Genomic DNA, 26,846 nt, shown 5'->3' with positions numbered 1-26,846 from the left:
GGAAGAAAAGAGTGCTTAAACGTTCATACAATTCAAGTTTGAGTTGTTGGAATGTTTAGGTGTTTCTTTGATTTCAAAGTTTAAATTTAATTCTCTTTGTTTTGTACGTATGAGAAGGGAAGAGAAGAGTGCCTAAACGTTCATACAATTCACGTTTGAGTTGTTGGAATGTTTAGGTGTTTCTTTGATTTCAAAGTTATGAGGAACTAAACCCCCTTTAGCTAGGGGGTGATTCGAAACTATGTTTATATTTGCATTTTGAATTGATTACGTTTGGTTGGAATTTCATAAGTTGTGGATTCAATTCGTTTAACTGTTTGATTGATAACTTATTTATGTATGTTCATTGAGATTGCAAGCTTAATTTTCATGCATAAATATGACGCTAGAATATAAGTGAATTTCACCTAATCGTTATGAACTTATATTCACAAGTAGTAGAGGTTGCTTATAAACAATCGCGTTAAACGAATTCTTGGCATAAGTTTCATGCGTATTCCATAGTAACGAATGCCTCGTCGATGTTTATGATTTCCGTTGAACTTAATGATCTTGGTTAAATGTCTCTATCATGCGTATTCCATAGTTAGGGACTTTGATTAAGAATAATTTGGTTGTAATGCGTATTCCATTCAATCCAACGAATTTAGGGAAATCTGAAAGTTAATCTAAGCGGATCTAATTAACTTGGAGCATTGAGTTTCACAACTTATCGAAAGACCAACTGAGAATCAATTTTGTTTGCAAGTGTAACATGTGTGGAGAAGAACCCCTTGGCTATTCCATCATCCATATTTTTATCACATTCATATTTACATTTTGCCTTTAATTATATTCTGTCTTTTTAATTTAATATCGTCCAACCACAATTCCCCCCCTATTTTGTTAAGTCTTAATCATTCGTATTTGTTTTATTTTTGTATCTTTAAGCTTTTGGAGTCATAAACAATTGCAAATTCGTCTAAATCAAGTTCTAGCTTCTATTTGAGTCAATTTGATTGTTTTAGACAATTTGAGTTTTTCAAAGCCATTCTGAGTCATAGTAGTCTTGTTAAGAGTATTTTAATTTAGTTTTTATGTTTTTAAGTCAATTTAGAAGGTTTTAGCAAGCCCTCCTAATCCCCGGTCTAGAACGATCCCTCACTTATCCATTCTACTACAATTGTCAAACGAGGGTTTAATTTGAGTGTCAAGTAATTCTCGCATCAAATTTTGGCGCCGTTGCCGGGGATTAGCAACTTTGCTAATCCTTTGTCTTTATTTTTATATTTTGTTTTTCGTGCATTCTTATTTCAAATTGTTTACCCTTTGTTTCCTTGTTTTTTTTTAGGTACTGTGTATGACTCGTAGCTCTCGGCCTATTATAGAGAACATCTCCGACTTTGACGGTGATTTTGAACGCACTTTGAGGAGAACGAGGAGTCAACAAGAGCCACCACAACCTCCACCACAACCTGGGCTTGAAGAAGACGAAGTAGGTGTAGAAGAAAAGCCCACGGATCAGATTTTTGAAGAAGAACAAGCCATGGCAGCAGATAATAGAACCATCAAGGAGCTTTCGGCCTCGGGTCTGGATAATGCATTGCCTCTTTGTATCCAATACCCCACGGCTGCCCAAGGCAAGACCGATGAATTTGAACTCAAATCCAGTTTGTTACACCATATTCCGAAGTTCCATGGCTTGTCTATGGAAGACCCCAACCAACACTTGAAGGAGTTCGAGGTGGTTTGTTCGAGCATGACCCCCGTCAATGTGGATGGGAGTATATTGAAGATGAAGGCCTTTCCATTTTCACTTATGGACAAGGCCAAAGATTGGCTCTACGAACTAGCCCCGGGAACTGTGACTTCGTGGGAGAGTATGAAGCGTGCTTTCTTGGAGAAATTCTTCCCTACTTCGAGAGTGATTCTCCTACGGAAGAAAATTAGTGGTATTCAACAGAATCATGGTGAGACATTCCCGGCTTATTATGAGCGCTTCAAGGGCCTTGTAGCTTCATGTCCTCAACATCAAATGAAGGAGGAACTTCTCCTTCAATATTTCTATGAGGGCCTCCTTCCTATCGAACGTCAAATGCTTGATGCATCAGCGGGAGGAGCATTGGTGGACAAAACACCAAGGGATGCCAAGGTTCTCATAGCCAACCGAGCGCTCAACGCTCAACAATATGAAGGAGTGGGCCAAAGGGAAGCCCCACGGCAACAAAGTGTAAATGAGGTGAGTGCTATTTCTGAAATTCAATCACAACTTGCTAATCTTACTTCTCTTGTTTCTCAGGTTGTGATTGGTCCAAAAGCACAAGAACACCAAGTCTGTGGCGTGTGCTCAATTCAAGGGCATCCATCCGACAAGTGCCCTCAACTAATCGAGAATGGTGGGTGGGAATCTGCCAATGCAATTGGTTTCCAAGGACAAAATCAAAACAACCCATACTCGAACACTTACAATGCCGGATGGAGGGACCATCCAAACTTCAAATGGAGGGAGCCACAACAAGCTGCCCAACAAGGAGGATTTAGGCCAAACCCCCCTGGTTTTTATTCCAAGCCGTATGCACCCCAACAATCCCAACAACCTTCGGCATCATCTCATTCAGGTACGTCTTTGGAAAGTAATCAAGCTATGCAATTACTAACCTCTATTTCGCAGGGGTTGCAAAATCAAAACAACCGGATAGAAAATAACGAGAAGGAGATGATGGATATGAAGAAACAAATAGGGCAGATTTCTGAGTTCCTTGGACAGATTAGAGAGCAAGGAAAGCTTCCTAGCTCAACCACAGTCAATCCAAAGGGAGGATTCGAATCCGCCAAGGCCATCACCCTAAGGGGTGGAAAAGAAGTTGGGACCGAGCCAAACAATCCCACATCTGCCCAGAAAGTAGATGAAGAGAAGACACAACCTGAGGCAGATCACCCTAACTCGGCCAAATCAGGTAATTTAAGTTCAAATTCATGTACTTCACGTCCTAATCTGCCCAATGTACCTTTTCCTCGTAGGTTCATGCAAGAAAAAAAGGAAGAAAGCGAGAAGGACATTCTTGAAACGTTCCGGAAGGTGCAAGTGAACATACCACTTCTCGATGCAATCAAACAGGTTCCAAAGTATGCTAAATTCCTCAAGGACCTATGCAATACAAAGAGAAGAAGGGCAAACAAAGAGGTAGTGAAGGTAAGCGAGAATGTGTCCGCTGTTTTGCAACGTAAACTGCCTACCAAGTGCAAAGACCCCGGTAGTTTCACGATTCCTTGTGTGATTGGACATAATCGTTTTGAACATGCCATGCTTGATTTAGGTGCATCCATAAATGTCATGCCTTATTCGATTTATGCATCTATGAATTTGGGTGAATTAAAACAAGATGGTGTAATTATACAATTGGCCGATCGTTCTAACGCGTATCCAAAAGGAGTTTTGGAAGATGTGCTTGTGCAGGTGAACCATTTAATTTTTCCGGCTGATTTCTACGTCCTAGACATGGAGGATTCAGCCCATTCTATATCTTTGCCGATTCTCCTTGGTAGGCCATTCATGAAGACGGCCCGAACGAAGATTGATGTATACAAAGGCACCTTGACAATGGAATTCGATGGGGAAGTGATTGATTTTAATATTTCTGAAACTATGAGATATCCCGTTGATGACCATTCTTGTTTTTCCATTGATGTTATCGATTCTTTGGCGCAGGTATACCTTGAAGAATTGAATGAGGACGCCCTGGAAACAACCATCACTAAGGCCATAGAGCGCAAAAATGAAGGATTTGGGCCAATGCAAGGCCACGGCAAGGAGGAGGAATTCTTTGCAATGGGTTCTAGTGAAGAAATAATTGAGGTTGTGGCAGCCCTTGAGTCATTACCACAACAATATGGTAAGGTTCCACTCTCACTTTCAAATTCAGTTTCCACTAAGATGCTACCTTCTGTTGTTCAGGCACCATCGCTTGAACTTAAGCCGTTGCCGGACCATTTGAAGTATGTGTTTTTGGGAAAAGGCGAAACATTGCCCGTCATCATTTCATCAAGTCTCACGGCAATGGAGGAGGAGAAGCTTGAGAGGGTGCTGCGAGAGCACAAAACGGCCATAGGGTGGACTTTGGCCGACATTAAAGGAATAAGCCCTACCACATGCATGCACCGTATACTTCTTGAGGAGGGGACTAAGCCATCCCGAGAGGCTCAACGCCGTCTCAACCCTCCGATGATGGAAGTGGTGAAGAAGGAAATAATCAAGCTTTTGGATTGCGGAGTGATCTACCCTATCTCCGATAGTCGTTGGGTCTCTCCAGTTCAAGTCGTTCCCAAGAAGTCCGGAGTAACTGTTATCAAGAATGATGAGAATGAGCTCGTGCCTACACGCATTCAGACTGGATGGCGAGTATGTATCGATTACCGGAAGCTAAATGCCATGACTAGGAAAGATCACTTTCCTTTGCCATTCATCGACCAGATGCTCGAAAGGTTAGCCGGTCATGCCTTTTACTGTTTTCTTGATGGATACTCTGGATATAACCAAATTGTGATAGCCCCGGATGATCAAGAGAAGACCACATTCACATGTCCCTTTGGAACATTTGCTTATCGTCGCATGCCATTTGGCTTATGCAACGCACCGGCCACTTTCCAAAGGTGTATGGTAAGTATATTTTCCGATTTTGTTGAAAAGATCATTGAGGTTTTCATGGATGATTTCAGTGTATTTGGGAGTTCATTTGATAATTGCTTGGATAATCTGACCTTAATTTTGAAACGATGTGTTGAAACTAACCTTGTCTTGAATTGGGAGAAATGTCACTTTATGGTGAAACAAGGTATAGTTTTAGGACATATTGTTTCAGAAAAAGGAATTGAAGTAGATAAATCAAAAATAGACCTTGTACGTCACTTACCCTCTCCTACTTCGGTTAGAGAGGTACGTTCGTTTCTTGGCCATGCAGGGTTCTATAGGCGTTTTATCAAGGACTTCTCCAAGATGTCCAACCCTCTTTGCCGATTGCTTCAAAAAGATGTGCCATTCAAGTTTGATGGAGAGTGTAATTCGGCATTTAACCAACTCAAGGAGAAGCTAGTCTCGGCCCCCATTATTGTACCTCCAGATTGGAGCCTTCCGTTCGAGCTCATGTGCGATGCATCCGACTATGCATTAGGAGCTGTTCTAGGACAAAGAAGAGACAAGCGGCCGCATGTCATATACTATGCCTCTCGGACTCTCAATGATGCCCAATTGAACTACTCCACGACGGAAAAAGAACTTCTAGCTGTGGTTTTTGCTTTAGATAAATTCCGTTCATATTTAATTGGTACTAAAGTAATCGTTTATTCTGATCATGCAGCTTTGAGGTACTTGCTCACGAAAAAGGAAGCAAAGCCGAGGCTTATCCGTTGGATTCTTCTTCTTCAAGAATTTGATATTGAAATCCGGGATAAGAAAGGAAGCGAGAATGTAGTGGCTGACCATTTAAGCCGAATGATCCACGAGGAGCATGAACATGCCGTACCTATCCCTGAAACTTTTCCCGATGAGCAGCTGCTTTCCATTGAGGTAAGTGAACCATGGTATGCAGATTTAGTGAATTACTTGGTGGCTAAACAAATTCCAAATGAACTAAACAAGCACCAACGTGATAAGCTTAAAAATGATGCACGTTTCTATGTTTGGGATGACCCTTATTTGTGGAAGTATTGCTCAGATCAAATTGTACGTAGATGTGTGCATGATTCTGAATTTCACTCAATTCTAAGCTTTTGTCACACATATGCATGTGGTGGTCATTTTGGCACACAACGCACTGCCCTCAAGGTTTTAGAGTGTGGTTTTTATTGGCCGACTATATTTAGGGATGCTAGAACCTTTTGTATGTCTTGTGATCGTTGCCAACGAATGGGTAACATAGGTACCAAGGACCAAATGCCGCAAACCCCTGTCTTTAATGTTGAAATTTTTGATGTTTGGGGCATTGATTTCATGGGCCCTTTCCCTCCATCTTATGGTTTCACTTATATCTTGCTAGCCGTTGATTATGTTTCTAAATGGGTGGAAGCAAAAGCCACCCGTACTAACGATTCTAAGGTGGTTGCAGATTTCGTGAAAACTAACATTTTTGCTAGGTTTGGAATGCCGAGAGTAATCATAAGTGATGGAGGGTCTCACTTTTGCAATCGGACCATTGAGGCGTTGCTAAGAAAGTACCATGTCAACCATAAGGTCTCCACACCTTACCATCCTCAAACAAATGGCCAAGCCGAGGTGTCTAACCGAGAAATCAAACAAATTTTGGAGAAGACCGTTGGACCAACAAGGAGGGATTGGAGCTTACGTTTAGATGATGCACTGTGGGCATATCGTACGGCATACAAAACACCCATTGGGATGTCACCTTTTCGGCTCGTCTATGGTAAGCCATGTCATTTGCCCGTAGAGTTAGAGCACAAGGCACATTGGGCCGTGAAGATTTTCAACATGGACATAGATGCAGCGGGAGTTCATAGGAAGCTCCAATTGAATGAACTTGAGGAGATTCGGAATGAAGCCTATGAGAATGCCCGGATGTACAAAACCAAGACCAAAGCATTCCATGATAAAATGATTCGAACCAAGACCTTCACAGTTGGGCAGAAAGTGTTACTTTTCAACTCTCGCCTACGGTTGTTTCCTGGTAAGTTGCGTTCTAAATGGATTGGCCCGTTTGTTGTTACTAATGTTTTCCCTCATGGTGCAGTGCAAATCAAAAGTTCAAGGACGCAGCAAGAATTCAAAGTGAATGGGCATCGATTGAAGCCCTATTACGAGATGTTTGAGGAGCATGTCGTGGAGGAGGTACCCCTCCATGTCGTGGAACCTAGTCAAGCTTAAACGGAGGTACCGTCCGGCTGCAAGACGTAAAAGAAAGCGCTACTTGGGAGGCAACCCATGCATCCGAATAGAGAAGAACTTGGAAAACCCCTTTAAGAGACTTATTTTTATTCCTTTCTTTTTCTTTACTGCCTTACTTTGCTTTCTTTCTCGTATTTGTTTATTTGCTTGCTCTGTTGTGACTTTCTGCTTAAAACATTGAGGACAAGGTTTGATTTAAGTGTGGGGGGGTAAACAATTTGTATTTGCATGAATTTCGTGGGATTTATTCACCTATCACTTAGAATGTTGTTTCTTGCTGTTTTAAGCGTTTTTAGAGTGTTTTATAGTGTCTTGGTATAAAACTTCGAAAATTTGATAAAAAAAATAAAAAAAATAAAAAAATAAAAAATAAAAAGATCTTTTGAAAAACCCAAAAATATGTGTTTTTAGAGTCATTTGAGTCATTTTGGTGTTTGTTTGTGTCTTAGCGCTACTTAGGTTGTTTAGTTGTTATTGTTTGTTTGTTTATTAATTATGTGAGTCTATGATTGTAACATTGAGAAAATGTTTGATTTATTGATAGGCACTGCTAAACAAAGAAAGATGGTGCTTCACAAAGGGTGTTTGCTTGAGGCCCCACTACGTGGCTTTACTCTTGAAGCGGAAGGCGTAGGAGCAGAAGGCATCGGAGCGGAAGGCGTAGGAACAGAAGGCGTTGGAACAGAAGGCATAGGAGCAGAAGGCATCGAAGATAGAGCATTCCAGGCCTCAATACTTGGCCAAGCGCTGGATGAGCCAGGAAAAAGTTGCCTCTGGAGGAAAGACGAGAACCTTTGACGGTCACTGTAAATCCGACCTTCAGACTCTTGCAGCTCATCAAGCTTCCTCTTCATGCCCGTCGAATAGTTGTTTGCAAGCACGTGCAAACTTCTATTCTCATACTTCAGCTGCTGGATCTCCTGCTTGAGACTTTCCACTTCTGCCATCAATGATTCCACCTGACGGGAGCGGGCAAGCAGGCGTTGGCCCATGTTGGACACAGAACTCGCACACTGAACACTAAGTGCGAGGGACTCTTGAACGGCCAGCTCATCGGACCGTCCTGACAGCAGCCTACTATCTTTCGGAGTGAGGAGGTTCCTAGCTACTATTGTAGCTGTTGTGGCGTCCTGCATCACGGAGTCTTCACCTGTGAGAGGACCGTTAGAAGAAAAGAAAGAAGGGCGCCATACGTTACCTTGACGCGGCGCGCCCGTATCACTGCTAAGGCTCAATTCCAAGCTAAGGTTCGATGAGTTTGCCATTTTTCAAAAGTGTTCAGAAAGAAGGGGTGGTTGGAGTTAATTCTCAAAGGGCCGGAGTCGATTTTTCAAGAATGGGATTTCTTCAGAGTGTATTTGTTGGGGTGATCGATAGCTCCATAAAAAGCCATGGCGACGCGTCCACCGATTCAGAGATCCGGATTTTCCTCCGCAAATTTCGACGACGCTTTCGCGGTTTTTCAGAAAACGCGTTCAGCTTTGTCAAAAGATATCTGACAAAGCTGATAACACGTGGAGGCCATCATCTCAATTACACGTCTTTAGCCGACAAGCGCAAAGTTCGGCGACACTTTCTCAGCTTTTCAGAAGACGCGTGCAGCTTTGTCAAAAGGAGCCGCATCTGCACTACCACGTGTCGTTCAGCACTCGAAGGGGCGCCTGCTCAGAAATCGAAGAGGCGTGTTCAGAGATCGAAGAGGCGCCATTATTTCAAAAAGCCGGATTTGCGGGATCAAAACGTTTGTCGACGAAGGTAAAAAGTACCACCACTTGATATTATCTCTATATATGTCGACCTTCGTCTTTTATGGCAGGGTAAACCTGAAGAAAAATGCCCAACTCTCTCTCACCTCTGAGGGCGCACTCCCAGCAAAGCCTTTTGAATTACTCAAAATTTTCTTCTTCCCCAAAGATGATACCAGATACCTGGAGTACATATGACCCAGGAGGAAATACATGCGCTGATTCCTTCACCGCTTCTTCAAAAGCAAAGGTATCTCATATCATCAAGGTCAAAAGCAAAAGTATCTCATATCATGCTCTCTCCCTGTCTTTTTCTTTGTCCTTGTTCTTACTCGCATGGCAAAGTGAAAGAAGCAATCAGCCGGCACTTGGAGTCAGTCTTCCGATCTGGAGCCAACTGCCTGGAACCTATTCCTGATTGCTTACCTAGCGTTGCTCTCGAGTAGTCATCTTCAACGGTTGATACACTTCCAGAGAAGGGACCACTCCTGCACAGATTGAACAAAGAAACAGACAAAAGGGATAAGCTCAGACCTTCGGGGAAGACCAAAAGAATCCTCCAGCCCAGTAGCACAAAGGAAAATCAATGATGGGCGGAAACCAGTTCGAGAGTAAGCCTGTGGATCATCAAGATCAAGCCTCATTGCAATCAACAAAGAGAAGATGGAATTTACACTCCATAACCAGATTTGCGTCCCTAAACTCTTCTCTTTGTTAATTACATTTTGCCATGTTTAGTATGTTTAAGTGCTTTTTGTGTATTTACTTATGCTTTGTGTGAATCTATGCTTAAAACATTGAGGACAATGTTTGATTTAAGTGTGGGGGGGTAACTAAGTATATTTGATGCAAATTCGTTGGATTTTATCACCTATCACTTCACATGTTGTTTCTCACTGTTTTAAAACTATTTTAGTGTGTGTTGTTTTATAACTCCGAAAAGCACATAAAAATTTGAAAAATTGTTTTGAAAAGCCTAAAAAGAGTGTTTTGAGTCGTTTTTGTGAGTTTGTGTCTTAGGATACCTTCCAACACAATGTTAAGGATTTGGTTTATAATTGCATGACGGTTAGAAAGAGTTATAAACATAGAGAAAAGTTTGATTTACTCTTGGTTTATGCTTAGTTATGGTTATAATATATGACTTCACATGCAATCATAAAAAGAAAAATTCGTTTTTGTAACATGCTTGAAGGAAGGAACTCAAACAAACGCTACAACCCTGTGAGACTCGAGCCATTACCTTCTTTGGAGAGTTATTTTCTGTGATTCTTTGTTTTCTAAAGTTGTTGCATGATCTCATTATTCCTTGCTTGGTTACTACTTAGAATGCAATTGTATCATGATAGAACTAAATGCTAGAACTTATATCCGTTTCATTCAAAGCATGACATTGAATTGCATAACATATATCAAGATGAAGTTGTGTAGTTGCCACCATAACCAAATAGCCTTACTTCCCATATTTCGTATTTATTGTAAGTTTTAACCCCGTTGAGCCTCGTTTAGCCTTTATTCTTTGTTAACCCACATCACCCCTTACCTAGCCTAGAGTAGGACTTTCCTATACCCTTGTTCTTAAAGGATAGTGAGCATGACTTAATTGAATTCCTTTTTATTAATATGTTGCAGAAAATAAGTGTGGGGGAAGGGATTTTTGTGTGTATGTATGTGCCTAAGTCTTAAAGGAGGCACGGGAAAAAGAAAAAAAAAAAAAAAAAAAAAAAACAAAAAAAGAAAAGAAAAGAAAAGAAAAAGAGTGAAAATAAGTGAGAATGGACTCACAAGTGTGATTGTTGATGAAAGGGCCCAAAAAGTTTGAATATGGCCCTAAGTGTTGTGACTTCCCCTTGGGTGTTCAAAGTTAACTTCTGCGTTCTAAAGGGAATTCTAAGTGCCTAATTCAATACTTTGCTCACTATTGCTTTAAGAACGTTTGTGTACTCTACCTTTCTTTGTTAAACCATTACCCTTAGCCCCGTTACCTCCCTCAACTTCTATCTTGAGTGTTATGTGTTTCAATTTGCGGAGTTTGAAATTGATATGAGCTTATGGAATCACTGGTTCTCATTCTAAGTAGTAGCATTCCATTCATGAGATCATACCTAAACATGCTTATTAACTCCAGAAATTGCTCTCTTTATGATACATATATGTGAGTGTTCGTTTTCATGTTTACATCAATCTTCTCACATATGACTAGATTAGGGTGTGTAGTTAGAAATTCTGAGTGAAAATCGAGTGCATATCTTGTAAGGAATTGAGCAAATTCTCTAAGGCATGTTACTACATTCAAAACATGGTTTTAAATGCTTAATTGTGAACTAGTATATGGTGACTATGATTAAGAATGTACTTAAGTGTGAAGATGACTAAAAATCTGTGAGAATGATGATTTTTAACATGTCATGTGCATTGGAAATCCCTAAGACGGTTGTTGGAAGGTTTAGGTTGTGTTTTACGTGTTTAGTGTCGTTTTGTTTATTTGTTTTTATTCTGTTTTGCTCGAGGACTAGCAAAAGCTAAGTGTGGGGGTATTTGATAGGAGCATATTCATGCGACTTAAATGGCTTGTTCTCGTACATTTACGTTATGTTTCTTTAGTTATTTTAGTTCTTTATGCTTCTTTTGTGTGTTTTCAGGTTCTAAGGGCTTAGGGAGCAAGAAAGTGCATTTTGAGGCCATTTGGAGCATTTTTGGGCATGGATTGGATAGCTTATCCATGGAGCCAAAGTTTGGACGAATTTGAAGGCCTTATTTTCACTTTGGACATAAAACAAAGGGCCTAGCCCATTCTCTCTTATTCTATCCCTTATAGCCATGCAAAGAACCATCCATTCCATCAAAAACAATCCATCAATTCACATGCAAAACCACCATTAACATACATGCACCCAAACAAAGCCAACCTAGCTAACCCTACATGCATTATTTATTAGCATCTTTACAAGACATTATCATTGCATAACATTCCACTTCCACCTCTTTCCAACCTAATTCACATGCATATCAACCCTACATACATTAATTAGTCATTCTTTTCATATTACACTCAAATGCATTCACATGCATTTCAAGAAGCAAAACAACATTGTGCCGTGAGCTTCCCTTGCATTTTCAGCTTTCCTCCTTGCATTCACATGCATAACCAACCTAGTGTCACTCCCATTCATTCCCTTTAATTATTTAGCCATTATCATACATTTATTCTCCCATAAACAACCCAACAATGCCGTGAGTTCCCACTCCCATTTCCAACTTTCCATAACTTTTCCTAGTTGTTTTATTACATACATTCCCCCTTCATTATTCCAAACACATGCACCCATAATCATTCATCCCCTCCTAGCTGCAATATTCCCTCTTTTGTTCCCCCATTTCACCTATAAATAAGCATCCAACACTCCTCAAAATTCATTCACTCTTCCATACACATTTTCAGTTACAAACACTTCCATTTTCTGTGCAGTTTTTCTCCTTCATTGCAGCCACTATCCAACCACTTCCCATCCCTCCAAAACACTTCACATAATCCCCAAAGCTCACCTTAGACCTTGTGCTACAACAACGAGGAAGAAAAGAGTGCTTAAACGTTCATACAATTCAAGTTTGAGTTGTTGGAATGTTTAGGTGTTTCTTTGATTTCAAAGTTTAAATTTAATTCTCTTTGTTTTGTACGTATGAGAAGGGAAGAGAAGAGTGCCTAAACGTTCATACAATTCACGTTTGAGTTGTTGGAATGTTTAGGTGTTTCTTTGATTTCAAAGTTATGAGGAACTAAACCCCCTTTAGCTAGGGGGTGATTCGAAACTATGTTTATATTTGCATTTTGAATTGATTACGTTTGGTTGGAATTTCATAAGTTGTGGATTCAATTCGTTTAACTGTTTGATTGATAACTTATTTATGTATGTTCATTGAGATTGCAAGCTTAATTTTCATGCATAAATATGACGCTAGAATATAAGTGAATTTCACCTAATCGTTATGAACTTATATTCACAAGTAGTAGAGGTTGCTTATAAACAATCGCGTTAAACGAATTCTTGGCATAAGTTTCATGCGTATTCCATAGTAACGAATGCCTCGTCGATGTTTATGATTTCCGTTGAACTTAATGATCTTGGTTAAATGTCTCTATCATGCGTATTCCATAGTTAGGGACTTTGATTAAGAATAATTTGGTTGTAATGCGTATTCCATTCAATCCAACGAATTTAGGGAAATCTGAAAGTTAATCTAAGCGGATCTAATTAACTTGGAGCATTGAGTTTCACAACTTATCGAAAGACCAACTGAGAATCAATTTTGTTTGCAAGTGTAACATGTGTGGAGAAGAACCCCTTGGCTATTCCATCATCCATATTTTTATCACATTCATATTTACATTTTGCCTTTAATTATATTCTGTCTTTTTAATTTAATATCGTCCAACCACAATTCCCCCCCTATTTTGTTAAGTCTTAATCATTCGTATTTGTTTTATTTTTGTATCTTTAAGCTTTTGGAGTCATAAACAATTGCAAATTCGTCTAAATCAAGTTCTAGCTTCTATTTGAGTCAATTTGATTGTTTTAGACAATTTGAGTTTTTCAAAGCCATTCTGAGTCATAGTAGTCTTGTTAAGAGTATTTTAATTTAGTTTTTATGTTTTTAAGTCAATTTAGAAGGTTTTAGCAAGCCCTCCTAATCCCCGGTCTAGAACGATCCCTCACTTATCCATTCTACTACAATTGTCAAACGAGGGTTTAATTTGAGTGTCAAGTAATTCTCGCATCACTTAGCCATATGAACCTACAAACACACAAAAATAGCTTAAACTACTAAAATAACTATGAACTAACAACATATATGTACGAAACACAAGCTAACTAAATCACCTAAATATGCTCTTATCAGCAACAACAAGTGAATGAGGTAAGTGCAATTTTTGAAATTCAATCTCAATTAGCTAATCTCACTTTGCTTGTGTCTCAGGTTGTTGATGGATCCAAAATGCAAGGAAGTACACCAAGTATGTGTGGCGTGTGCTCTATGCAAGGGCACCCCAATGATCAATGTCCTCAATTGATAGAGAATGGAGGATGGGAAAGCGCCAATGCCATAGGTTATCAAGCCCAAAATCCACAAAGGAATGATTCATACTCAAATACATACAATCTGGGCTGGAGAGATCACCCAAATTTCAAGTGGATGGAGCCTCAACAACCCCAAACTCATGGCAATGGAGGAGGATTTCGACCAACCCCTGGGATATATCAAAAACCATTCCTTCAATCTCAACCTACTCAATCAAATTTAAGTTTGTCAATGAATAATGATAATGTTCTTCAATTACTAACTACTTTGTCGTAGGGCTATCAAAATCAAGCAAAGGAGATGGGAGAATTGACGAAACAAATGGGGCAAATGGCGGAATTCATGGGCCAATTCAGAGAGGAAGGTAAATTGCCTAGTTCAACAATTGTCAATCCGAAGGGAGGCTTTGAAACCGCCAAGGCAATCACGTTGAGAAGTGGTAAGGAGGTTGGAACCACCCCAAAACCGTCCAAAACAAACCAAGAAGAGGACAGGTTGTTGCAAGAAGAGGATGAATGATGCGAAAATTAACTTAACACACAAATTAACCCTCTTTTGACAATTGTAGCATATAAGTAAGTAGGGATCGTTCTTAAACCGGGGATTAGGAGGGATTGCTAAACACTTTAAACTGACTCAAATAAATAAAACAAAGCTTTTAAACACTTAACTCAACTCAAAAGAATCAAAACAAGTTCACAAGACTCACAATGAGCTGAAAACACTCAAAACTGCCTAAAAACACAAATTGGGCACTCTAAACACAAAATTGGACGAAAATTGGTTCTAACTTGACTCGAAACACTTGAAAACACAATCTAAAACATATTCTAACTATTTAGACACTCTAAAATAAATGGCGATTTGGTTTTGGACGAAAATAAACAAAACAAAACAAGAAATTAAACTAGGCAGATTTGGACGAATTTGATGGAATTAAGTTGTGATAGGAGCATATTTATGCGACTTAGTTAGCTTGTTCTTGTGCATTTGTGTTGTTATTTCTTAGTTAATGTAGTATTTCAAGTCATTTTCGTGTGTTTGTAGGTCCAAAGGGTTAAAGTACCAAGAAAGTGCATTTTGGTGCATTTTGGAGCAGTTTTGGGCACTAAATGGATAGCTTGTATATGGAGCAAGGTGGATGGACGAATTTGGAGTCAAATGAGGCTAGGAACATGCTACAAATCAGAAAAGGAAAGTTCAAGACAAAGAAGATAAGGAAAGAGCAAGAAATATGGAAACTTATCCTAACAACTTTATCTTATCCAAACCTTATCCTATCTTATCCTTACCTAATCTTGTTCCACCTTAATCCTAGCTGCAAGTGGACCTAAACATGATTTCTAGAAGCCTTATCTAACCCTAAAAGGGTGCTGCACCCTTCCCCCTTTTATCTCTTCTAGAAAACCCAAAATCAGCCACAAAACACCTAGTTTCTAGAAGGCCCAATTTTGGACGAATTTCCTAAACCTTTTTCCTTATGGATTCTGATTTATAGGGCTTCATTCCTTGTGGATTTGGATTACACAAATCCTTTTATGAAACTAATTGGGCCAAACCCTCTCCTAAGTGGATTAAATCAATTGTGCCAAAACCTAGGTCCCTAATCCTTTAAAATCTGCTAAGTTGTAACCCTAAGCTAGTTAACCCTAGGACTATATAAACATAAAATCAGCCACAAATTCGCACCACCCCTCATACTATACAGAAAACACTTTGCCGTAACACCCTAGCCTCCATTCTTCATCCTCTATCCACTTCATACACCTCCATACACAACCTGCCGCACCCTACCACCATAATCAGCCATCATTCATCCTCCTAACCCAGAATACATCGTTCATAACCCCCAAAACCACCACCCACACCAAGTGCCGCAGCAAGAAAGAGGAAGGGAAGCCTAGCCATGCATGCCATTCAACCTGGAATTGCTGAAACGTTTAAGTGTAATCTTTCTTGTGTTTTCAATGTTTAAATTCAAGAATCTTTGCTTTGTGAGTATGAGGAACTAATCCCCTTTTGGCTAGGGGGAATTTCGAAACCATGGCTATATTTGCATTATGATTTAATTACTTTTAGTTGTGATTTCATGAATTGTGAATTCAATTTACTTATCTATTTGAATTAAAACTTGTTTATGTATATGAATTGAGAGTGCACGCTTAATTTGCATGCTTAAATCTAGTGCTAGGACCCATAAGGAAACTTCACCTAATCGTTGGGAACTTTCATGTTAAGTAAATTCTTGCCATAAGTATCATGCGCTTTCATAGTTATGAATGCCTCGTCAACACTTATGATTTTCATAGAATCTAATGATCTTTGATTGTTTTTCTATTATGCGCTTTCATATAGAGAACTTTTGAGGAATAATTTGATTGCAATGCGCTAATTCCATTCAATTCAATGACCTAAGGAAAATCTGAGAGTTAATTTAAGCGTACCTAATTAACTTGGGGTGTTGAGGTTCATGATTCATTGAATAAGCAATTGGAGATTGTTTTGTATGCAAGTATGCCATGTGTGGAGAAAAACCTCCTAGCTAGCCCATCATCCACTTAATTCCATCAAATTTGTCCAAATCTGCCTAGTTTAATTTCTTGTTTTGTTTTGTTTATTTTCGTCCAAAACCAAATCCCCATTTGTTTTAGAGTGTCTAAATAGTTAAAATATGTTTTAGAATGTGTTTTTGAGTGTTTTGAGTCAAGTTAGAACTAATTTTCGTCCAATTTGGTGTTTAGAGTCAAATCTGCCTAGTTTGTGTTTTTTAGGCAGTTTTGAGTGTTTTTAGCTTACTTTGATTCTTGTGAACCTGTTTTGATCTTTTAAGTTGAGTTAAGTGTTTTAAAGGTTAGTTTTATCTAGTTGAGTCAGTTTAAAGTGTTTAGCAATCCCTTATAATCCCTGGTTTAAGAACGATCACTACTTACTTATATGCCACAATTGTCAAAAGAGGGTTAATTTGTGTGTTAAGTTAATTTTCACATCAAATTGATGATGGTTTAACTAAGAGGTCTTTCTCCACACATGGCATACTTGCATACAAAACAATCTCCAGTTGCTTATTCAATGAATCATGAACCTCAACAGCCCAAGTTAATTAGGTACACTTAACTTAACTCTCAGATTTCCCTTAGGTCATTGATTTGAATGGAATTAGCGCATTGCAATCAAATTATTCCTCAAAAGTTCTCTATATGAAAGCGCATAATAGAAAAACAATCAAAGATCATTAGATTCTATGGAAATCATAAGTGTTGATGAGGCATTCGTAACTATGAAAGCGCATGATACTTATGCCAAGAATTTACTTAACATGATTGTGACCAACAATCTTTACTAGTTATGAATACAAGTTCCCAACGATTAGGTGAAGTTTCCTTATATCCTAGTATCAGATTTATGCACGCAAATTAAGCGTGCACTCTCAATTCATATACATAAGCAAGTTTTAATTCAAATAGGTAAGTAAATTGAATTCACAATTCATGAAATCACAACTGAAAGTAATCAAATCATAATGCAAATATAGCCATGGTTTCAAAATTCCCCCTAGCCAAAAGGGGATTAGTTCCTCATACTCGCAAAGCAAAGATTCTTGAAATTAAACATTGAAAACACAAGAAAGATTACACCTAAACGTTTCACCAATTCCAGGATGAATGTCATGCATGGCTAGGCTCCCCTTCCTCTTCCTTGCTGCCGCACAAGCTGTGGGTGGTGGTTTTGGGGGTTGTGAATGGTATATTCTCGTTTAGGGGGATGAATAATGGCTGATTATGGTGGTAGGGTGCGGCAGGTGGTGTATGGAGGTGTATGGAGTGGATGAAGGATGAAGAATGGAGGCTAGGGTGTTGCGGCAACAAGGTTTCTGAATAGCATAAAGGATGGTCGAATTTGTGGCTGATTTTATGTTTATAGAGTCCTAGGGTTACTTAGATTAGGGTCACACTTAGCAGATTTGGTGGATTAAGGCCCTAGGGTTCGGCAATAGGTGATTAAATCCACCTAGGATGGGGTTTGGCCCACTTAGTTTAATACAAGGATTTGTGTAACCTAAATACATAAGGAATGAGGCCCTAGAAATCAGAATCCAAAAGGGATAAGGCTTAGAGAGGTGCGGCACATATGGAGGGAAGGATGGAATGGCTTGCAAGGCAAGGCAAGGCCTTCTAGAAGGGAATAGGTGCCACCTTTGTAGGGTTTCTAGAAAGAATGAGCTTTGTGGCTGATTTGGGGCTTCTAGAAGAGAATGCTTCTAGAAATAGGTTTTAGAAATATCTATTTAGGTCCCCTTGCAACTAGGATTAAGACATGATAAGGTTAGGAAAGGATAAGATGAGATAAGGTTTTGGATAAGGTTATGGATAATGTTGGATAAGGTTTTGGATAAGGTTTCCTCTTTTGGGATAGTTCCTTATCCATATTGTCTTAAGTTTAGTTCCTTCATCTTCTCATTATATTTTTAGCCTCTTGAACTCCAAATTCGTCCGTCCATGTTGGCCCATATACAAGCTATCCACATAGTGCCCAAAATTGCTCCAAAATGCACCAAAACACACTTTCTTGGTACTTTAACCCTTTGGACCTACAAACACACGAAAATGAGTTGTAATACGACATTAACTAGGAAATAATAGCACAAATGCACAAGAATAAGCTAGCTAAGTCGCCTAAATATGCTCCTATCAAATTCCCCCACACTTATATTTTGCTAGTCCTCGAGCAAAACGAACAAACAAAAGAAACAAAACAAACAATCTAAACCTTCCAACGTTTGCCTCAGGGATTTCCAATGAAACATAACTTGTCAAAGATCACCACTCACATGGATTTAAGCAATCCTTACCCTCGAGCATACTTAATCATAGTCACCATTCACTAGCTCACATTTCATCAATTAAAACAACATTTTGAATGTAGTAACAGGCCTTAGAGAATTCCCTCAATTCCTTACTAGATGTACTCTCAATTCTCACACAGATTTTCTGACTACACTCCCTACACTAGGTATATGTGAGAAGATTGATGTAAACATGTAGACGAACACTTACATATGTTATAACAAGGAATGCATTTTCTGGAATAATGACAATGACATGTATATGATCTCATGAATGGAATGCTACTACTTAGACGCGAGAACCAGGGATACCATATGCTCAAACCCATTCTAGACTCCACATATTGAAGCACATAACAATCAAGATAGAATTCAAAGGGTTGTAACGGGGCTAAGGTATTGGCTAACAACGAAAGGTAAAGGATAAACAAACGTTCTTAAAGCAATAGTGGGCAAAGTAATCAAGTAGGCACTTAGAATTCACTTTAGAATGCAAAAATCAACTTTGAACACCCAAGGGGGAATCACACAAAACTTAGGGCCATATTCAAACTTTTTGGACCCTTTCTTCAACAATCAACACTTGTGAGTTCATTCTCACTTATTCTCACTCATTTTCTTTCTTTTCTTCTTCTTTTTCTTCTTTTTCACATTTTTTTTCTTTTGTTTTTTTTTTCTTTTTCCCGTGCCTCTTTTAAGACTTTGGCACACACATACACACAAAAATCCCTTCCCCCGCACTTGTTTTCTGCAAGAATGTTATTCAAAAGGAATTCCTTCCTAAGTTATGCTCCACTATACTTCAAGAACAAGGGTATGGGAAGTCTTATTCTAGGCTAGGTAAGGGTGATGTGGTTAACAAAGAAAATAGGCTAAATAAGGCTCAAAGGGGCTAATCCTACAAGACAAATGACAAGGGTGGATTCGGCTATTTGGCTGTGGTGGTGACTACTAAACAACTTCATCTTGTTATTTGTTATGCTAATCAATTTCATGCTTTGAATGAAACGGGTATGAGTTCTAGTATTTGGATTCATAATGATCAAACGCATTCTAAGTAGCAACCAAGCAAAGAATAATGAGATCATGCAACGACTTTAGAAAACAAGAATGCACAGATTAATAACTCTCCAAATAAACATTTAAGCTCAAGTCTCTCAAGGATGTAGCGTTTGTTTGAGTTCCTTCCTTTAAGCATGTTACAAAAACTGATTTTATCCTTTGTGATTACATATGAATTGGTAAACTATAACTACAACCAAGCATAAACCAAAGAGCAAATCAAACTTCCATCATTGTTTGTAACAATCTTTAACAGTCATGCATTAAAAACCAAATCCTCATCATTGTGTTGGAAGGTACCCTAAGACACAAACAAACACAAAAAAAACAAAAACGACTCTAAAAACAACTCTTTTTGGGTTTTTCAAACACTTTATTTCGATTTTTTTTTCAAATTTTCGGATTTTTACTTCAAAACACACCAAAACAGCTCAAAATGCACTAAAAACACTTAAAAACAGTGAGAAACAACATTAGAAGTGATAGGTGATAGAATCCCACGAATTTTGCATAAAAACACTTGTTTACCCCCCCCCCTCACACTTAAATCAAACATTGTCCTCAATGTTTCACACACGACTCACACAAAAGCAACAAATAACAAACAACTAAGCATAATAAAATGGGGCAGCAAGGAGAAGGGTTTAGAAACGCAAATCTGGGTTTGGAGTGGAAGTTCCATCTTCTCCTTGTCGAATGCATGGGTTGCCTCCCAAGAAGCGCTTCCTTTAACGTCTTCCAACCGGACGAATACGCCATGCTAAGCTTCACTAGTACCCACGGCATGAAGGGGTACATCATCCACAACATGCTCCTCCAAAGTCTCATAGTAGGGCTTTAACCGATGGCCATTCACCTTGAACTCTTGTCCTGTTTTCAAGCTTTGAACTTGGACTGCACCATAAGGAAAGACATTAGTACTAACAAACGGGCCAACCCACTTAGAACGCAACTTACCAGGAAACAAGCGAAGGCGGAAATTAAAGAATAGCACTTTCTACCCAATGGAGAATGATTTGCCTCGAATCATCTTATCATGGAAAGCCTTTGTCTTCTCCTTGTAGATTCGAGCGTTTTCATAAGCCTCGTTCCGAATCTCTTCAAGTTCATTCAATTGGAGCTTCCTATGAATTCCAGCTGCATCGATGTCCATGTTGAATGTTTTGACGGCCCAATGCGCCTTGTGCTCTAATTCTACCGAAAGGTAACATGGTTTGCCATAAATGAGCCGAAATGGGGACATGCCTAGGGCTGTCTTATATGCCGTGCAATATGCCCACAACGCATCCTCCAAACGTATGCTCCAATCCTTTCTTGTTGGGCCAACGGTCTTCTCTAGAATTTGCTTGATCTCCCTATTTGAAACCTCGGCTTGCCCATTGGTTTGAGGATGATAAGGTGTTGAAACCTTATGCATGACGTTGTACTTCTTGAGCAAAGCCTCAATGGTTTGATTGCAAAAGTGAGACCCTCCATCACTTATGATTACTCGTGGCATTCCAAACCTTGCAAATAGGTTAGTTCTAATGAAATCTGCAACCACTCGAGAATCATTAGTTCGGGTGGCTTTTGCTTCCACCCATTTCGACACATAATCCACAGCAAGTAAGATATAAAGGAAACCATGTGAGGAAGGGAAAGGGCCCATAAAATCAATGCCCCAAACATCAAAAATTTCAACAGGGAGTATAACATTTTGCGGCATTTGATCATTTGCACTTATGTTACCCATTCTTTAGCAACGATCACAAGACATACAAAAGGTTCTAGCATCCTTAAATAAAGTTGGCCAATAAAATCCACATTCTAAAATCTTAAGGGCTATGCGTTGTGTCCCAAAGTGTCCCTCACATGCATAAGTGTGACAGAATGTTAAAATAGAAGTGAATTCCATGTCATGCACACACTTATGTATCATCTGATTCGAGCAATATTTCCACAAGTATGGATCATCACAAACATAAAACCTAGCATCTTTTTTCAATTTATCACGTTGGTTTCTGTTTAGCGTGTTTGGAACTTGTTTAGTCACCAAATAATTCACCAAATCCGCATACCAAGGCTCACTTACCTTAATGGATAGCAATTCCTCGTCGGGGAAGGTTTTTGAAATAGGTAACGGCTCCTCCTCATGTACCATACGGCTTAGGTGGTTAGCCACCACATTTTCACTCCCCTTTTTGTCCTTGATTTCGATGTCAAACTCTTGAAGAAGTAGCATCCATCGAATTAGCCTTGGTTTAGCTTCTTTCTTGGTGAACAAATACTTTAAACCTGCATGATCAGTGAAAATAATAACCTTAGTACCAAGTAAATATGATCGAAATTTATCTAAAGCAAAGACAATGGCAAGAAGTTCTTTTTCAGTGGTCGAATAGTTTAATTGAGCATCATTTAATGTCTGGGATGCGTAGTAGATACATGCGGCTTCTTGTCCTTTATTTGGCCTAAAACAGCCCCTAACGCATAGTCAGATGCATCACACATGAGCTCAAACGGAAGGCTCTAATCCGGAGGAACAATGATGGGTGCCGTGGTTAGCAAGTCTTTGAGGTGTTGGAAGGCTACCGTGCACTCCTTGTTGAAATCAAAAGTTGCATCTTTTTGTAGGAGACGGCATAGAGATTGGGAGATCTTCGAGAAATCCTTAATGAACCTTCAATAAAAACCTGTATGTCCAAGGAATGAACGAACCTCTCTAACTGAAGTAGGAGAGGGTAAGTGGCGCACAAGATCTATCTTTGACTTATCAACCTCAATACCTTTTTCAGAAATAATATGACCTAAAACTATGCCTTGTTTAACCATGAAATGACATTTTTCCCAGTTTAGAACAAGGTTAGTTTAAATGCATCGTTTTAAAATCAAACTAAGATTATTCGAACAACCATCAAATGAATCACCAAAAACACTGAAATCATCCATAAAAACCTCAATAATTTTCTCAACATAATCCGAAAATATGCTCATCATGCATCTTTGAAATGTGGCAGGTGCATTACATAAGCCAAATGGCATGCGACGATAAGCAAATGTACCAAAAGGGCATGCGAAAGTGGTTTTCTCTTGGCCTTCCGGAGCTATCACAATTTGATTATAACCTGAATATCCATCAAGAAAACAATAAAAAGCATAACCCGCTAACCTTTCAAGCATTTGATCAATGAATGGCAAAGGAAAATGATCTTTCCTTGTAGTGGCATTGAGCTTCCTATAATCAATACAAACCCTCAAACCTGTTTGGATTCGAGTAGGAACAAGCTCATTTTCGGCATTTGTCACCACAGTTACTCCGGATTTCTTTGGAACACATTGAACCGGAGACACCCAACGACTATCCGAAATTGGATAGATCACTCCACAATCAAAGAGCTTGATTATCTCCTTCTTCACAACTTCCATCATTGGAGGGTTGAGTCGGTGTTGAGCCTCTCGAGATGCTTTAGACCCTTCCTCCAAAAGTATACGATGCATGCACGTGGTAGGGCTTATTCCCTTGATGTCGCCCAAGGTCCAACCAATTGTTGTTTTGTACTCCTTTAACACCCTCACTAACTTACCTTCTTCTTGTGTTGTGAGTGAGGAGGAGATAATGATGGACAAGGTCTCTTGGTCTCCCAAGAAAACATACTTTAAATGGCTTGGCAATGGTTTAAGTTCAAGGGCAGGTGGCTGCACAACTGAAGGAATGGGCTTATTAGTCGAAATTGGAATTGAAATTGGGTCCAAAGACTTACCAGATTGTAGTGGCAATGACTCAAGGGTAGCCACTATCTCAATCATATCTGCATTAAGGAGCATGGCATGGTGCTCTCCATGCATGTCGTGGGTAGCCAATGCGGCTAGTTCCTTGTTTTTGCGTTCCATTCCTCTTGTAATGACCAATTCAAGTGCATCTTCGTTCAATTGTTCAAAATGGTCTTGCGCCAACGAATCAATTACATTAATAGCAAAACATGAATGATCATTAATAGGGTACTTGATAGATTCAAAAAGATTGAAATTAATAACTTCCCCATCAAATTCCATTGTCAACGTCCCATTAAACACATCAATCTTAGTGCGGGTGGTTTTTATGAATGGGCGTCCAAGAAGGATTGGCAACGAAGGCGAATGGTTTGATTCTTCCATTTCAAGCACGTAGAAATCCGCCGGAAAGATTAAATGATTGACCTGCACTAAAACATCTTCCAAAACACCTTTTGGATAGGCATTAGATCTATCGACCAATTGAATAATCACACCATCATTTTTTAAGTCACCTAGGTTCATAGATGCATAAATTGCTAGAAGGTTCTTCTCCACACATGTCACACTTGCATACAATTTGATTTTCAGTTGGTCTTTCGATAAATTATGAAACTCAACACCCCGGGTTAATTAGGTCCGCTTAAATTAACCGTCAAGTTTTCCTTAAGTTAATGAATTGGATGGGTTAGCGCAACGCAATTCAAAACATTCTCCAAAAGTCCTTTACGTGAAAAGCACAATAAAGATACAATAAAAAATCATTAAGCATCATGAAAACTATAAGTGTTGACGAGGCATTCGTTACTATGATGAGCATGAAACTAGTGCCAAGAATTCATTTAACGCGATTGTTTATAAGCAACCTCCACTACTTGTGAATATAAATTCATAACTATTAGGTGAAACTCACTTATATTCTAGCGTCATATTCATGCATGAAAATTAAGCGTGCACTCTCAATAAACATACATAAATAAGTTATCGATCAAGCAGTTAAACAAATTGAATTCACCATTCATGAAATTCCAACCAAAAGTAATCAAATCATATTGCAAGCATAAACATGGTTTCGAATCACCCCCTAGCTAAATAGGGGTTTAGCCTCTCATGTTCACAACAAGAAAAATAAAATTGAATTTAAACATAAAGAACAAAGGATGGATTACACCTAGAACGCCCAACGAATCCACTTGAATTTCTGCGCGTCTAAGTCCTCTTTCCTCTTCTCCTTGATGCGGCAGTGAGGTTAAATGGATGATTTTGATGTTATTTTGGGTTGGGGATGGATTTATGGAGGTTTAGTGGTGCGGCAATGGTGGGGAAGGTGTGGAAGAATGGCTGGACTAGAAGGGGAATGCACGGTTTGAATGAGGGAGAATTGCGGCTGATTAAGGGAAAAATAGGGTGGATAAGGGGTGACGGCTTATGAATTAGGGTGAATGGATGCACGGGTTTTTGGGCGTAAAAAGGTTACACGGCCAAAGGTGGAAAAATGGGAGATGGTGGCTCAATTTTGGGAATAGCTAGGGTGATAATTAAATGGGGGGGCCACGGCTGAATGATTCTGCCATGCACGGGTGGAAAGAATCAAATAAAATGGGATGTGGTGGCTGCGTGATTCAATCCAAAATGGGAGTGACGGCTAGCTTAGGAATTATATATGGTTTAGAAAAATAAAACCCTAGCTTATTAAATCAAAGGCTTACAAAAATTAGGAAATTAAATAAGAAATATAAAGGTGCGGCTAGGATTGAATTTGGGAGAGAAATAGGTTTAATTCAGAAATAAAAGGGCAAGGTGCGGCTAGGGTTTAGAAGCATGTGTTTTAAGTGCAAACCTAGGACAAAATTGCCCTCCCTTGTACGGCAAGGGAAGGGAAGAAAGGGAAAGGCACGGCAAGAGTGTTTAAGGAGCCTAGGGCTTTCGTTTTGTGTCCTAAAGTACCTACAAAGACTTCAAAGTGGCTAGAAAATACGGACGTTTAAGATTAGGAAAGGTTACCAAAACGGGAAACTTAGGATTAACTTTCCTAAAATAGGAAACCTTGTTTGAGTAGGATTCCTCGTTTTGGTAAGAATTCATCATTGGAGTAGGAATTCGTCGTTTCTTCAAGTCTTCAACTCATTCATTCCTCTTTCGCTCCAAAATACTCCAATTTGCATCTTCTTGCACACTTTGGCCTTATAATCTGAAAATACACAAAAGTAGCCTTAAACACTAAAATAGCTAAATAAACACAACATAAATGCACGAGAACAAGCTAATTAAGTCGCATGAATATGCTCCTATCAAATTCCCCCACACTTAACTTTTGCTAGTCCTCGAGCAAAACAAAACAACTAAACTAAACAAAACGAAACAAAACAAACAAAACATAACCTAAACCTTCCAACGTTTGCCTCAGGGATTTCCAATGAAACATGACATGTCAAAGATCATTACTCACATAGCTTTTAGTCTTCCTTCCCCTCAAGCACATACTTAATCATAGTCACCATTCACTAATTCGCATTTAATCAATTAAAACACATTTTGAATGTAGTAACATGCCTTAGAGAATTCCCTCAATTCCTCACTAGTTATGCACTCAATTTTCACTCAGATTTTCTGACTACACACCCTACACTAGTTATATGTGAGAAGATTGATGTAAACATGAAGGACTAGTACTCACATACGTTATAACAAAGAAAGCAATTTCTGGAGTAATTAAACGTGTTTAGATATGATCTCATGAATGGAATGCTACTACTTAGATGCGAGAACCAGTGACACCATATGCTCATACCAAATTCAAACTCCACAATTGAAATGCACAACACTCAAGATAGAAGTCAAGGGTTGTAACGGGGCTTGGGGTATTGGCTAACAACGAAAGGTAGGGATAAACAAAAGTTCTTTAAGCAATAGCAAGTAAAGTATTGAAATTAAGTCCTAGAATTCCCTTAGAATGCAGAAATCAACTTTTAGACAAATAGGGGAGATTCAAACAACTCTTAGGGCCTAATTCATTGTTTTGGGCCCTTACTTCAACAAACAATACTTTTCAACTTTTTTTTTTTTTTTTTCTTTTTTTTTTTTCTAGCCGTGCCTATGGCACATAACTCACATCAATAATCCTTCCCCCACACTTATTTCCTGCAGCACATTAATCAAAAGGAATTCATTCATGCTTACTATGCTTCAAGAACAAGGGTACGGATGATCCTAATCTAGGTTAGGTGAGGATGATATGGGTTAACAAAGAACATGGCTAACACGGCTCAATGGGGTTAAACTTAAACACAAAATGAATGAAGGCATATGGTTGTTTGGCTTTGATGGTGGTCACTACACAACTTCATCTTGAATATGTGTTATGCAAATCAATAACATGCTTTGAATGAAATGGGCATGAGTTCTAGCATTTGGAACTAAGTGATGAAACGCCTTCTAAGTAGTAACCGAGCAATGAGTAATGAGATCATGCAACGACTTAAGAAAACAATGATGC

Source organism: Pyrus communis, chromosome 7 (genome assembly GCF_963583255.1).
Source record: "Pyrus communis chromosome 7, drPyrComm1.1, whole genome shotgun sequence".
NCBI lineage: Eukaryota > Viridiplantae > Streptophyta > Magnoliopsida > Rosales > Rosaceae > Pyrus > Pyrus communis.
Note: the sequence above shows the minus strand (reverse complement) of the source record.